Below are 12077 nucleotides of genomic sequence, written 5' to 3' on the forward strand. Positions count from 1 at the left end.
CCAGTTAAACCAAATGAAAGCGAAATGTGACTTGGCAACTAGCTGAAATAAAATACATTTATTTTTTTCATATATTAATTTGTTAATTAAATGACGTTATCGACTCAACTTTTATCACATAAATGTTGACTTAAAAAAAAATCTGAAGCAATTCAATATATATATATATATATATATAATTTAATTAAAAGACTAGCTGCAACTAGCTGAAATAAAATATGTTTTTGAATATTTTATTTCAGTTAAAGCCATTTTTATAATCTGAGTTTTAGTTAACTATAATAAACCTAATGAAAAAAAAATAAAAAAATCAGGTTCTGATTCCATTTAAAAGAGATTGTGTTATTAAATAATTCAGTTTCTTACTGATTCAGTTAATAAGTGAATCATTAGATTGATTCAAACCAATGACTCATGAGTTAGAGAACGATTCGTTGATAAGAACCGACTCACAAGAGAGTCATTTGTAAAAATCTTTCTGACAGCCTTCATTCTCATTAGTTTTCTTCATAGAGGATGGGAATGTTTAATTCAAAAGTTTCAAGCCACAAACCAAACCAACAAACTCCAAGAAAAATCACAACTTTACAAACTTAATTTTTCAAAAAAAAAAAAAAAAAAAAAATGAACCACTTCAGACTGAGAACCGGTTCTCCATTACCAACCCCAGTTTAATTTCAGGAAGAATGGCTTTGTGAACAAAGTGAATTTCAAAGCCTCTGTCTGATTGAAAAGAACAGGTTCAAACACAGCAGAGTCGTCCACGTTTCATGGTACGCTTGAATTTCAACCCCCATGGCCAGGAAATTGTTGCTGAGGAATGACATGAGCCGCCTCTGCGATATTAAATGTTTCATTGGATGTTTTAAAAAGTGCACGCCATGCATATCACGGTAAAATAAGATCCAAGCGTATTACTCAGGTAAAACACACACTTGTGATACTGGAAGTTTGCCCAGAAACACACACACACACACTGACGCCATGGTCAGTGCTTCCCGTGAAGTAAATCACCGATGTCCTTACGTGACAGATGGAGACCTGCACAACTCCATTAGAAACCCAAAATCGTCTCGAGCATCCAAAATAAGAGCTCATGAAAGATCTCTTTTGATACTGAGGTGACTGTCCTGTAAACACAGCGTCCGCTCGTGTTTGCAGTGGAACCGCATCCATTTAAAAAGCAGGCAGATAGAGAGAGCTTTCTGAAGAGCTTTATGAATGCTCAGTGTGCTTTTCTTCTGAACGCTGTGCGCTGGAGGAAGATGATCAACAGAAGTCACCATGATTAAACCAAGCCTTCAGAGATACATACACATTCTGCTGGACATATGGAGAAATTAAAGCATTGGGCTTAGAAAAAAATGCTGATTATTCTTTTTCTACACGTGATGCATTATTTTATTATTTCAACCCATATATATATATATATATATATATATATATATATATATATATATATATATATATATATATATATTTTTTTTTTTTTTTTTAATAATGAGTATAAAATTAATACTGCCAACAAGCCAATGTATGTAATTTTCTCTTTAACATAATTAAAAATTATGACCGTAGGACAAGCATTAATCAAAAAAAAATTAAAATAATAATAATATTATATATATATATATATATATATATATATATATATAAAAAATTATAATATTTTATAATATATATATATATATATATATATATATATATATTCAACTAAATTACTACTATGATTCATGGAACATCCTAAAAGAAATTAATATCTAAAAGGATAAATACAGCATTACAGATAGATAGGTAGGTAGGTAGATAGATAGATAGATAGATAGATAGATAGATAGATAGATAGATAGATAGATAGATAGATAGATAGAAAAAATACAAATAAAATCCTGTCGATGTAAATCATAAACAAAAGACAAACTTACTGAATGTAGGTCAGATGCAGATTTCCATTCTTTACAGAAACATTACATGAGCCCAAGACACAGGACTGAGTTAAACGAGGTTTTTGGTTCAGATGCAATCATACAGTATGTTCAGAGGTCTTCATCAGTCTGAGCTCAGCTCGTCTCTGCAAACCGCGTTATTTACTTCTTCTGCACTCGACAAACTTTTGCTCACAAACATCCAAACAAACGCGTCTGAAACTCCGTGAACTAACTTTAAATCTGCTTTTAAAGCGCAGTTTCGTAGCAGGAGATAGAATAACATTCCAAGATCACAATACAACGCTGTAATCCTTTCGAAAGGAGCGAGCTATGTCGCGCATTTGTTGAGAACAACGGAGCGCATTCAGACTCTCTGTTGACGCGACGCAACAAACGCTCCAGCGCTTCCATAAAGCCGAGCGCATGCGACACCGCGAGCGACGGGATCCCTGACGTCAGCGGCCGCCAGCCAATCAGAGCGCTCTCATTATAATACATAGAGCTGCATTGAATTGAAGCGTATAATGTAGACTTATGAAGCAAAATCGAGCAGATTTGCTATTCACGTCTCTATTTCAACCTTTGCGTTTGGTTTTAGAGATAATACTGTGATGTGTGGAAGATCATAGTCATACTAATAGCAAGTCATACCGCAGCTTACAAATTATTTCACATTATGATAAATAATTTGGATTTGTTCAAGACTTGGCTTGAGAAATGCAGAAGGTAGAAATTCAGGATATAGAGTTTGTGATAAGACTAGAAGTGTGATTTCTATAGTTATATTTTCTAATAATTATCGTCTATATAAATATCGTACCCTAATGTTAAAACTGATGCTTCCAACAAGATTATTAATGATAATAATGAATCTGATTATGATCATATCAGGATCATTATATATATATATATATATATATTTCACATTTCATTTATGATGGATGAAAGGATGAATGGAACAAAAGACGATGGAGGGACGGATGGATGAATTGAATGAATAAAAGACAGAGGGATTAATGAATGGATGGATAGAAGCAACCAATGACGGATGGATGGATAAATGGATGGGTGGATGAAAAAAATTATGGATGAAAGGATGGATGGAACAAAAGACGCATGGATCAAAGGCGGATAATTGGATGGAACAAAAGACAGATAGACAGATGAATGGATGGATGGAATGAAAGGCAGATGGATGGAACGAAAGACGGATACACAGATGGATGGATGGATGGAATGAAAGACAAATATACGGATGGATGGATGGAACAAAAGACAGATAAGACTGATGAATGGATGGATGGAATGAAAGACAGATGGATAGAACGAAAGACAGATAGACGAATGGATGGATGGATGGAATGAAAGACAGATAGACGGATGGATGGATGGAATTAAAAGAAGGATGCATGGAACAAAAGACAGATAGACGGATGGATGGAACGAAAGATAGATAGACGGATGAATGGATGGATGGAATGAAAGACAGATGGATAGAATGAAAGACAGATAGACGAATGGATGGATGGATGGAATGAATATAAGACAGATAGACGGATGGATAGATGGAATTAAAAGGATGCATGGAACAAAAGACAGACGGATGGATGGAACGAAAGATAGATAGACGGATGAATGGATGGATGGAATGAAAGACGGATTGATGGATGATAGAAAGACGGAGGGATATATAATAATAATTATTATTATTATTATTATAATTCATTTTATTTCTGGGTGCCTTTCAAGACACTCAAGAACACCTTACAATTATAAAATACATAATTAAAACAGAACAACAACAACAACACAATAAACAACAATACATAGAAAAAGCATGGATTGATGGATCAAAAGACAGATTTATGGATGAATGGACGAAACAAAATATGTATGGATGGATGAATAGAATAAAAAACTAATAGTCAGATTGATGTATAGATAGACGGAAGATTGGAAGGATGGATGGAAAGACTGATACACAGAAAGACAGATAGCTCCATCCCAACTCCACATGTTCAAGCTCAGCTGCAGATGCCCGTCTGAAATAACAACAGGCAGATGAACTTCAAAGAGAAGAGAGAGAGAGAGAGAGAGAGAGAGAGAGAGAGAGACAGAGAGAGAGAGAGAGAGAGAGAGAGAGAGAGAGAGAGACAGAGAGAGAGAGAGGGGGCACTGGATGGAGCTGTAATCAAAACGCTCCGGGTAAACCCTCGATCGATCGCCAGCACTTCATCAAAGCTGACAAGGTCAGCCAACAACACAGCGGGAGAGAAGGAAGAAAGAAGGGAAGAGAAAAGAAAAAGCACATCACAGAAGGATGAGGGTCACAGAGGAAGGGTGGGTTAGGATGTTGTCTATTCCAAAATGCAACAAGGTAACAGTTTCCAATCTATTTATATTGAGAGTTAGCTAATGCCACCTACTAAGTGAACGAGCAAATGTGTTGTTAAATTATCGACTAAGTAACTTCAAATCTACTGTCAATATACTTTTCTTATTAGACATCTAAACATTGAGTTGAGTTCCCAGGAGTTCTCAACTCTTTCGCTTTGTTCTGCTCCATAATTTGTCTAGTTTGTTTTGATCTTTCTCCAGTGCCGTAAAACACATTCATATGCAGCCTTTTATTCGATGCTACAAAAATGTTGATCCATAAAAGTAGGGAGGGATGGGATGTTTGGCTGGAAATGAAATATGGGAGTGCGTTCATGATTTACATTCCTCATAGAAGTGCTGCCTAACGGCTCTCAGGTGCGAGCGAGAGCACAAACCCTGTACCGTATGCCACAAACCATCATTTAGTTTACTTTGTTCAGGTAGGTTTGTTATATACGCCTGGCTTGTCATTTGATCTGAAGCCTGATTGGTTGAGAGCAAATGGTGAGAAAACATCATCTGTGTTTGTTTCTTCATCATGTCTGAAGAAATGTAGCATTGCATCACTTGCTCACTGCAAGTGAATGGGTGCCGTCAGAATGAGAGTCCAAACAGCTGATGAAAACATCATAACCACAATAAATAATAATCCACAGCACTCCAGTCCATCAGTTATCATCTGGAGAAGACAAAAGCTGAAACAAATCCAGCATTAAGACGTTTCACCTTCAAGTTGTCACTTTTGGTCAAAATACAAGAATAACGTAATCCAGAATAACGCTTCCTACAGTGAAAAAGTGTTCTGGTCTGAATCAGGAGAGAAATCCGCACGGATCAAGCAGTGTTTAAACAGCTCTCAACAAATCTGTGTCTGGATTTTGATGTGAGAGAGGAAGTGTTATTATGGATTATGGACTATTTTAGATGAAGCAATAGTTTGAAGTTAAAAGCGTCTTAATGCTGGATTTGTTTCAGCTTTTGTCTTCTCTAGATGTTACCTGATGGACTGTGGATTATTGTGATGTTTTTATCAGCTGTTTCGGACTCTCATTCTGACGGCACCCATTCACTTGCAATGAGCTAGTGATGCAATGCTACATTTCTCCAAATCTGATGAAGAAACAAACTCATCCTAATCTTGTATGGCCTGAGGGTGAGCACATTTTCAGCAAATTTTCCTTTTTGGGTGAAATATTCCTTTAACGTCATTAAAATAAAATAAAAAGTCAATTGCACTGCAGATTTTTGAAATATTCTGGTTCTGGTTCTTTGGGAATCCAAATATGGTTATCCTTTTGGAACCTTTATTTTTTAAGAGTCTATATCCTGGATACTGTTGCCTACAGAAGTTCATGCATAGACAGATAGAGCTGGTAAAAAGATGATAAATCAGAGTAGCTGTCTGTTTCAGCAGAACGAGTCAATCTCTGGAAGACACAGTCAGACACAGTCTTCTGGACTTCCACACACTTTTATGGAGTGTGGATGTCAAACTACTCTAGGGGCCTCAGATTCCAAAGACAGGGAGTTTCGGGGCCAGAGGAATTCTGACATGATGTCTCAAGGCCAAAATGAGAAGAAACAGCAGACTGACGGTATTATAGCAGGAATAAGCCAAAAAGTTTCAACATTTACTTTTAGGGGGGCAAACTGAAACGGGCTAAAATGGCTAAAACGAATCAATTTACTATGCATTTACATGCATCTAAATATATAATTAATTTTTATTTGCATTTAAAAAAATGTTATGGCTTTCAACACAGGTTTTTTTTTCAATATTAATTACGGAATTATGTTTTATTTACATTTTTTATTTAAGTCTCTTCTGCTCACCAAATTTGCATTTATTTGATGAGAAAACGGTTTATTTGAACAGCAAAAACAGTAAAACTGCGAAACAGTTATACAATTTAAAAGAAGTTTTTCAATGTCAATATATGTGAAAAATATAATTTATTTCTGTGATGCTCCGCTGTATTTTCAGCATCATTACTACAGTCTCCAGTGTCACATGATCTTCAGAAATCATGAAAATATGATGATTTGATTTATTATTATTATCAATGTTGAAAACAGTTGTGCTGCTGAATATTTTCGAGGAAAATGTGATGTGTTTTATTCTTCAATATTCTTTGATTAACAGAAAGTTCCGTTTTTGAACATAAATGTCTTTACTTTCACTTTTGTCCAATTAAATGCATCCTTGCTGAATAAAAGTATAAATTTCTCTAAAAAACCAACCAATCCCAAACATTTGAACAGTAGTGTACAATAACACATAGTTCCTAAAAGGACAAATTCGAGCAAGAAGCTAAACAACAAACCTCACTGAACCTTCCCATCCACGTCCAGTCTTACACTTTACTGTAACGCATCTAGAAACTCATCACCAACAACATCAGACCGTTTGCGTAAAGCGGATTCCACACAGCAGAATTAAATCATAAATCCTTAACTGATGAAAATTTAACACAAACATTTGTGCAAGCCAACCACAAAAAAAAATGTTACGAGTACATTTGTGAAAAACGGCCACAAAAACCACAAAAATATCATAAGTGCATAATAAATTTCAGCTGTTTCCACGCGGTTCCACCCGCAACACGGCATCCTGGTCTGCGTCTCGTTCCGCTTTCATGCCAACACAAACCAAATCACCTCACCCTGCATGATTTCACTCAACAGCCCCAGGAAAGACAGACGTGTGTGTGTGTGTGTGTGTGTGTTGGGTCTGATTTTAATGAACAGACCCGTACTAACAGCGCTCTGCTGGGGAAAGACTTCTGGCATCCCGCCTGTGTCATGTTTCCAATGAGCGCCGTGAACCAACAGCTGCTGGCCACATTAAAAATGTGCAAATAACACAACAACACAAAACAATCTGTACATATTGCATTAGAAATGTGTGCGTTCATGCATTATATACTGGGAGTTGCATGCATTCACCTCCTAAATAGCTAGTTGCATTGAAGCTTATCCTGTTTTAACCTATATTTTGGTTTTGGCTTTATGAACACACACATACAAACACACACACACGTGTGCGCACTGCATTCAGAGTTGCACTACGACTCTGGATGCAAACCAGTAATGCTTTTAAGCTTTCTTTAAAATACAAGAGCCATTTTCTGTCTTTTTCACTGAATCTGGACAAATATGACACTATAGGATTATGTTAGCAATTATTTAAAGCCTACTTTTTGCTGTGAAATCAGATTTTTATAAAGTAAACATAGGGATAACTTTAATATTTCCAGATGTACACTTAAAGCTGCTTTGCTTAACTTATTTATCCAAGAGTCTTTTTTTTATTAGAATCTGTGAGTCTCAAATATGGCCTTATTCTGACGGCACCCATTCACTTGCTTCATTTCTCCAAATCTGATGAAGAAACTATCTAAACTATCCTAGGTAATTAACACGGCATTTTCCATTAGTGGTGTTAAACTGAAAGGCAATCTCGACAAATGTCAAGTGTGCAAAACAGACACATTTTTGTTAAGAATTTCCATCTGAAACATTAGCGTATGGGTACCAGCAGACGGGTCGAATGATGGATGTGTGCTTTGACAAATGTGTCCTATAAATACAAACATGTGTGTGATCTTGTGCTCCACACTAACAAATGTTTCTAGGACTGGAAAGCAGAGAGTGTGTCAGTGTTTTAATGTTTTCTGATTTGGAGGCGAGTCTGTGCATAACTTGATGCTCTGGTCTCATGGATGACACTTGAACTACACTTTTGAACGACGAATAATGTCAGGAAAGTGATACTGTGGCAGAAGAATGACAGCAATAGTGGCTCGGAAAGGAGAAATCCGGGCGTTTTTTATATGCTTTACCCTGAGTATTTTAAAAGAACAGATCGGGTGTCAGGATCGTGATGCTTTGCTTAAATGCATTACAAAAATACAACACATCACACAAAAAGAAAGAAAGAATTCCTTTCTTTATCTACACTGGAAAAAACACAATTTCCACGCAGTAAATTTCACAAACAATTACAAAGAAACTACAAGTAACAGTGAGTTATATGCAAAGACTGAAACAGTATTTTCTTGTAAACATGCTTTATTTACAACTTACTGACAGTGTATATTTCTCTAACCAATCTATGTGCATGAAGTAAAAAACACTTTCTTTCTTTAAATGAACAGATGAGGGTCGTTCCAAAACTTGGATTGAATCCAAAAGCACAAATTTTTACAATATATAAGGGTATGAGAAGTGCTTTTGGCAGCCAAATATTAATTTCTGAGACCCCAAAACCAAGAAACAATTTTGAACTAGATGTTATTTTCAGGTTTCACTTTCATTTTAGTGTCAGAAATGTAGTTGTTTTTGTCATTTTTATTGGTTAGCTTTTAGTTTTTTTAATGTGTATATGTACACACACACACACACACACACACACACAAATAATAAAATATCTTTATAAAATTATTTTTATTTATAAGGTTCCCTTAATTTAGTTGTAGCTATTGAAGCACTAAACTAAATGCAAAATGTTGCCTTTGCAACTAAAAAAATTAATAAAAATAATAATGCATATTTTATTTCAGCGAAAGTTTAAATAACTTTTTTTATGTTTTAGTTTTAGGTTTATTCACAAAATGCATCGCAACAAGTTAATAAAACCATAAAAGGTCAGTAAGATCTTTTATTCAGCGAGGATGCATTCATTTGATCAAAAGTGACATTAAATGCATTTATGTTTTAAAAGATTTCAAATAAAAGCTGTTCTTTTGAACTATCTGTTCTTCGAAGAATCGTGAAAAATAAAATATATCATAGTTTCCAAAAAAATATTGCGCAGCACAACAGTTTTGATAATAATCAGAAATGTTTCTTGAGCATCAAATCATATTATTATGATTTCTGAAGATCATGTGACACTGGAGACTGGAGGAATGATGCTGAAAATACAGCTTTATTGCACTTTCAAATGAATTATAATAGAAAACATTTATTTTAAATTGCACTAATATTTCACTCTATTATTTTTGATCAAATACATGCAACCTCCCGTTGAGCAGAGGAGGCTTTTATAAACATTAAAATATTTTACCGACCCCGCAACTTTGTGTTAAAAAACCAAAAACCAAAAACTTGAATAAGTATTTGCATCCTGAACCTAACTTTTCTCGTAATTTCAACCAAACCTTTGGTTCATCAAACCATCCTGTCGCACCTGTGAAGAACTCACTTCGCTCATTCTATAGACTTCCTCTTGCTGTAAAACGACCATTATTTTGATGCACAATTGTATATTTGTACAGAACAGGCAATTAATGTGGCATAAGACCGGTGGATGATGTAAAAAGAGCCTTTTCGAAGCAGAACCAGAGCTATAAAAACGGTAACAGCAGTGTGTCAGACAATAAAGTCAGTGTTAACGTCCGAGACAGAGAAGGAAACGGTGAATATATTGTGCCATAATGGCCTTTAAGTAGTTTCCCAAACAGCACTGAGCAAATATCCACCTCAGTGATTTATAGGAGGAACGCTAACACACTTTTGCACCATAATGCTCTGGATATTAGAGCAGATCCAGCATAATTACTCTTAGCACTTGTTTTTTTGTATTTTTTCAGCCCATTCTGAAGAGCTTAGAGGTCTTGAGGAATGAAACACACTTAGCGATCCATTTGTCCCAGTCTGTCATTGTTGGGAGGCTGCTAAATATTTGCTCTTCCCAGCTTAGGATGTATAGCGAGAGGTCAGAGACCGAAGCGGAGATCTCGGCATCTTCAACCATCACTTACACTCTTTCCGTTAGTGGAAAGCTTTGACTGCTTTCAGGAAGAAACTCTTTGAAAGAGTCTGCCACATCTATCAGAGTCCAGCAAGACTGCGAGGGATTCGCTGGATAGAAACTAATAGCAACATCCTTTGCTCCAGAATACTCACATTTATGTGCATTTATGTTTTCATAAAAAAAATTCACAAGGTTACTTAAAAAAATGTTTGCACTTAATAATAATATTTTTAATATTATATAATAATAATAATAATAATAATGATGTCTAATAATCATAATAATAATACATTTCTTGAGCACAATTTCAAAAATAAATTAACGTTTTAATTTTAGAGGAAAATACTTTTTTTTTTTTCTCAGGAGTACAAATTCAAAATGTGAAAAGTCACAATTAAATTTTTTATTACTTGGTAGAAATTCCAAAATTTCTAACATTGATAATAATCAAAAATGTCTGCTGAGCAGCAAATCATCATATTATTATGATTTCTGAAGATCATGTGACACTGAAGACTGGAGGAATGATGCTGAAAATACAGCGGAGCATCACAGAAATAAATTACACTTTAATATATATTCATATGGAAACAGCAATTTCTTGTTTTAATAATATTTCAAATTTTTATATATTTTTTTGTTTAAAGAAATACAGCCTTGGTGAGCAAAAGAGACTTCTTTCAAAAAAAAATATTTTTTATTATTATCTTACCAACCCCAAACTTTTGAACAGTAGTGTACGTACTTATTGTTATATTATTGCATATTAATTAAAATAGTTATAATTCTTCCTCATGCTCATTTAGTAAATACCAGTATGGGGGGGAAAATGCATCTTTGGCTGTTTGATCAAAATCTCTTAAATTGAAACATTCATGCAATACATCTCAACTAAACCATTCATACTAGCTGCAAACTTTAACCCACCCGAGTTATTAATATTGGCATAAACAACAAACTGTTTTGAAATAAGTGTGATGACATTGAAAACATTTTTTTAAATTATCAATGCAATTCCTATTATTATAAATTGGGATTTTTACTAGATTCTCATTCCCTTAAAATTTCTTTGTTTTATTAAGTTAACACGATGTAATAAATAGGGGGCTCGTCCGGGATGATTTTAATTTTTTTTATTCATATAAAAGTAATTTGCAATTTCAATAAAATATCCTAACAATATTACTATAACGTGAATAAAATGTTTCTGCATTGCAGTAAAATAGGGTTAATTTTCTCATTTCTTCCTTACTTTGTTCTTTCTTTCAGGATGAAATATGCCTGGTTTGGTGCCATTCAAAAGCACGCATTTGTCAAAGTTTTACGTGGGCAAATTAAAAAGGTCAACTTAGAAAAACAAACCTTAAAAGTAGTTTTTAAATCAACTCTTTCTTTATATAAAGTAAACTGGGAAAAGGTCATACAAGCATTATCGGTCATCGAGCTTACATCCATGGAAAACCAGGCACATGGATGATGGAAAGGATCTGAACAAAGCCTAAATTTCCATCCTGGACTCAACACTGCTGGAGTTAACCACAAATCACTGACCAACAGGAAAAGTATGTCTTCAGTGTACGAGGTTTCATTCTACTGTGCTTGAATTACTTCGCAGTTCATAAAAATTACTGACCCCAAGTATAAGCAATAGCTATTCTTATGATTTTAAGTAAATGCATTTATTTTCTCAAAAATACAGTAAAATTTAGAAATATTTTTATAATTTAAAATAGCTATTTTCTATTTGAAAATATTTTAAAATGTAATTTATTCCAGTGATGCGCAGCTGTATTTTCAGCATCATTCGTCAAGTCTTCAGTGTCACATGATGTTTCGCTGCTCAAAAGACATTTCTGATTATTATCAGGATTCACAGATGAACAGAAAGTTCAAAAGAAAAGTTAACATTTTCATCAATGAACATCTGGAGAAGACAAAAGATGAAACGAATCCAGCATTGAGACGTTTTTAACTAAAATACGAGTCTATAATCCAAAATAATAACGCTTCTT

At 34.5% G+C, this 12077-nt stretch overlaps 1 protein-coding gene across 2 annotated transcripts in view; it reads right to left on the reverse strand.

The window, feature by feature from the left end:
- The window catches only part of LOC127938689 (protein dispatched homolog 1), a 45195-nt gene that overhangs the window by 19960 nt on the left and 13158 nt on the right, over nt 1–12077 (reverse strand). The window contains exon 1 of one of the 2 annotated variants that reach the window (XM_052535497.1): nt 1926–2374. The exons of the other annotated variant lie outside the window; for it this stretch is intronic. The gene's annotated coding sequence lies outside the window, so the exon portion shown is untranslated. Of the gene's footprint in view, nt 1–1925; nt 2375–12077 lie in introns of those variants that run through there. 2 annotated transcript variants of the gene reach the window in all.

The sequence above is a fragment of the Carassius gibelio genome, chromosome A20, assembly GCF_023724105.1.
Source record: "Carassius gibelio isolate Cgi1373 ecotype wild population from Czech Republic chromosome A20, carGib1.2-hapl.c, whole genome shotgun sequence".
NCBI classification, from domain to species: Eukaryota; Metazoa; Chordata; class Actinopteri; order Cypriniformes; family Cyprinidae; genus Carassius; species Carassius gibelio.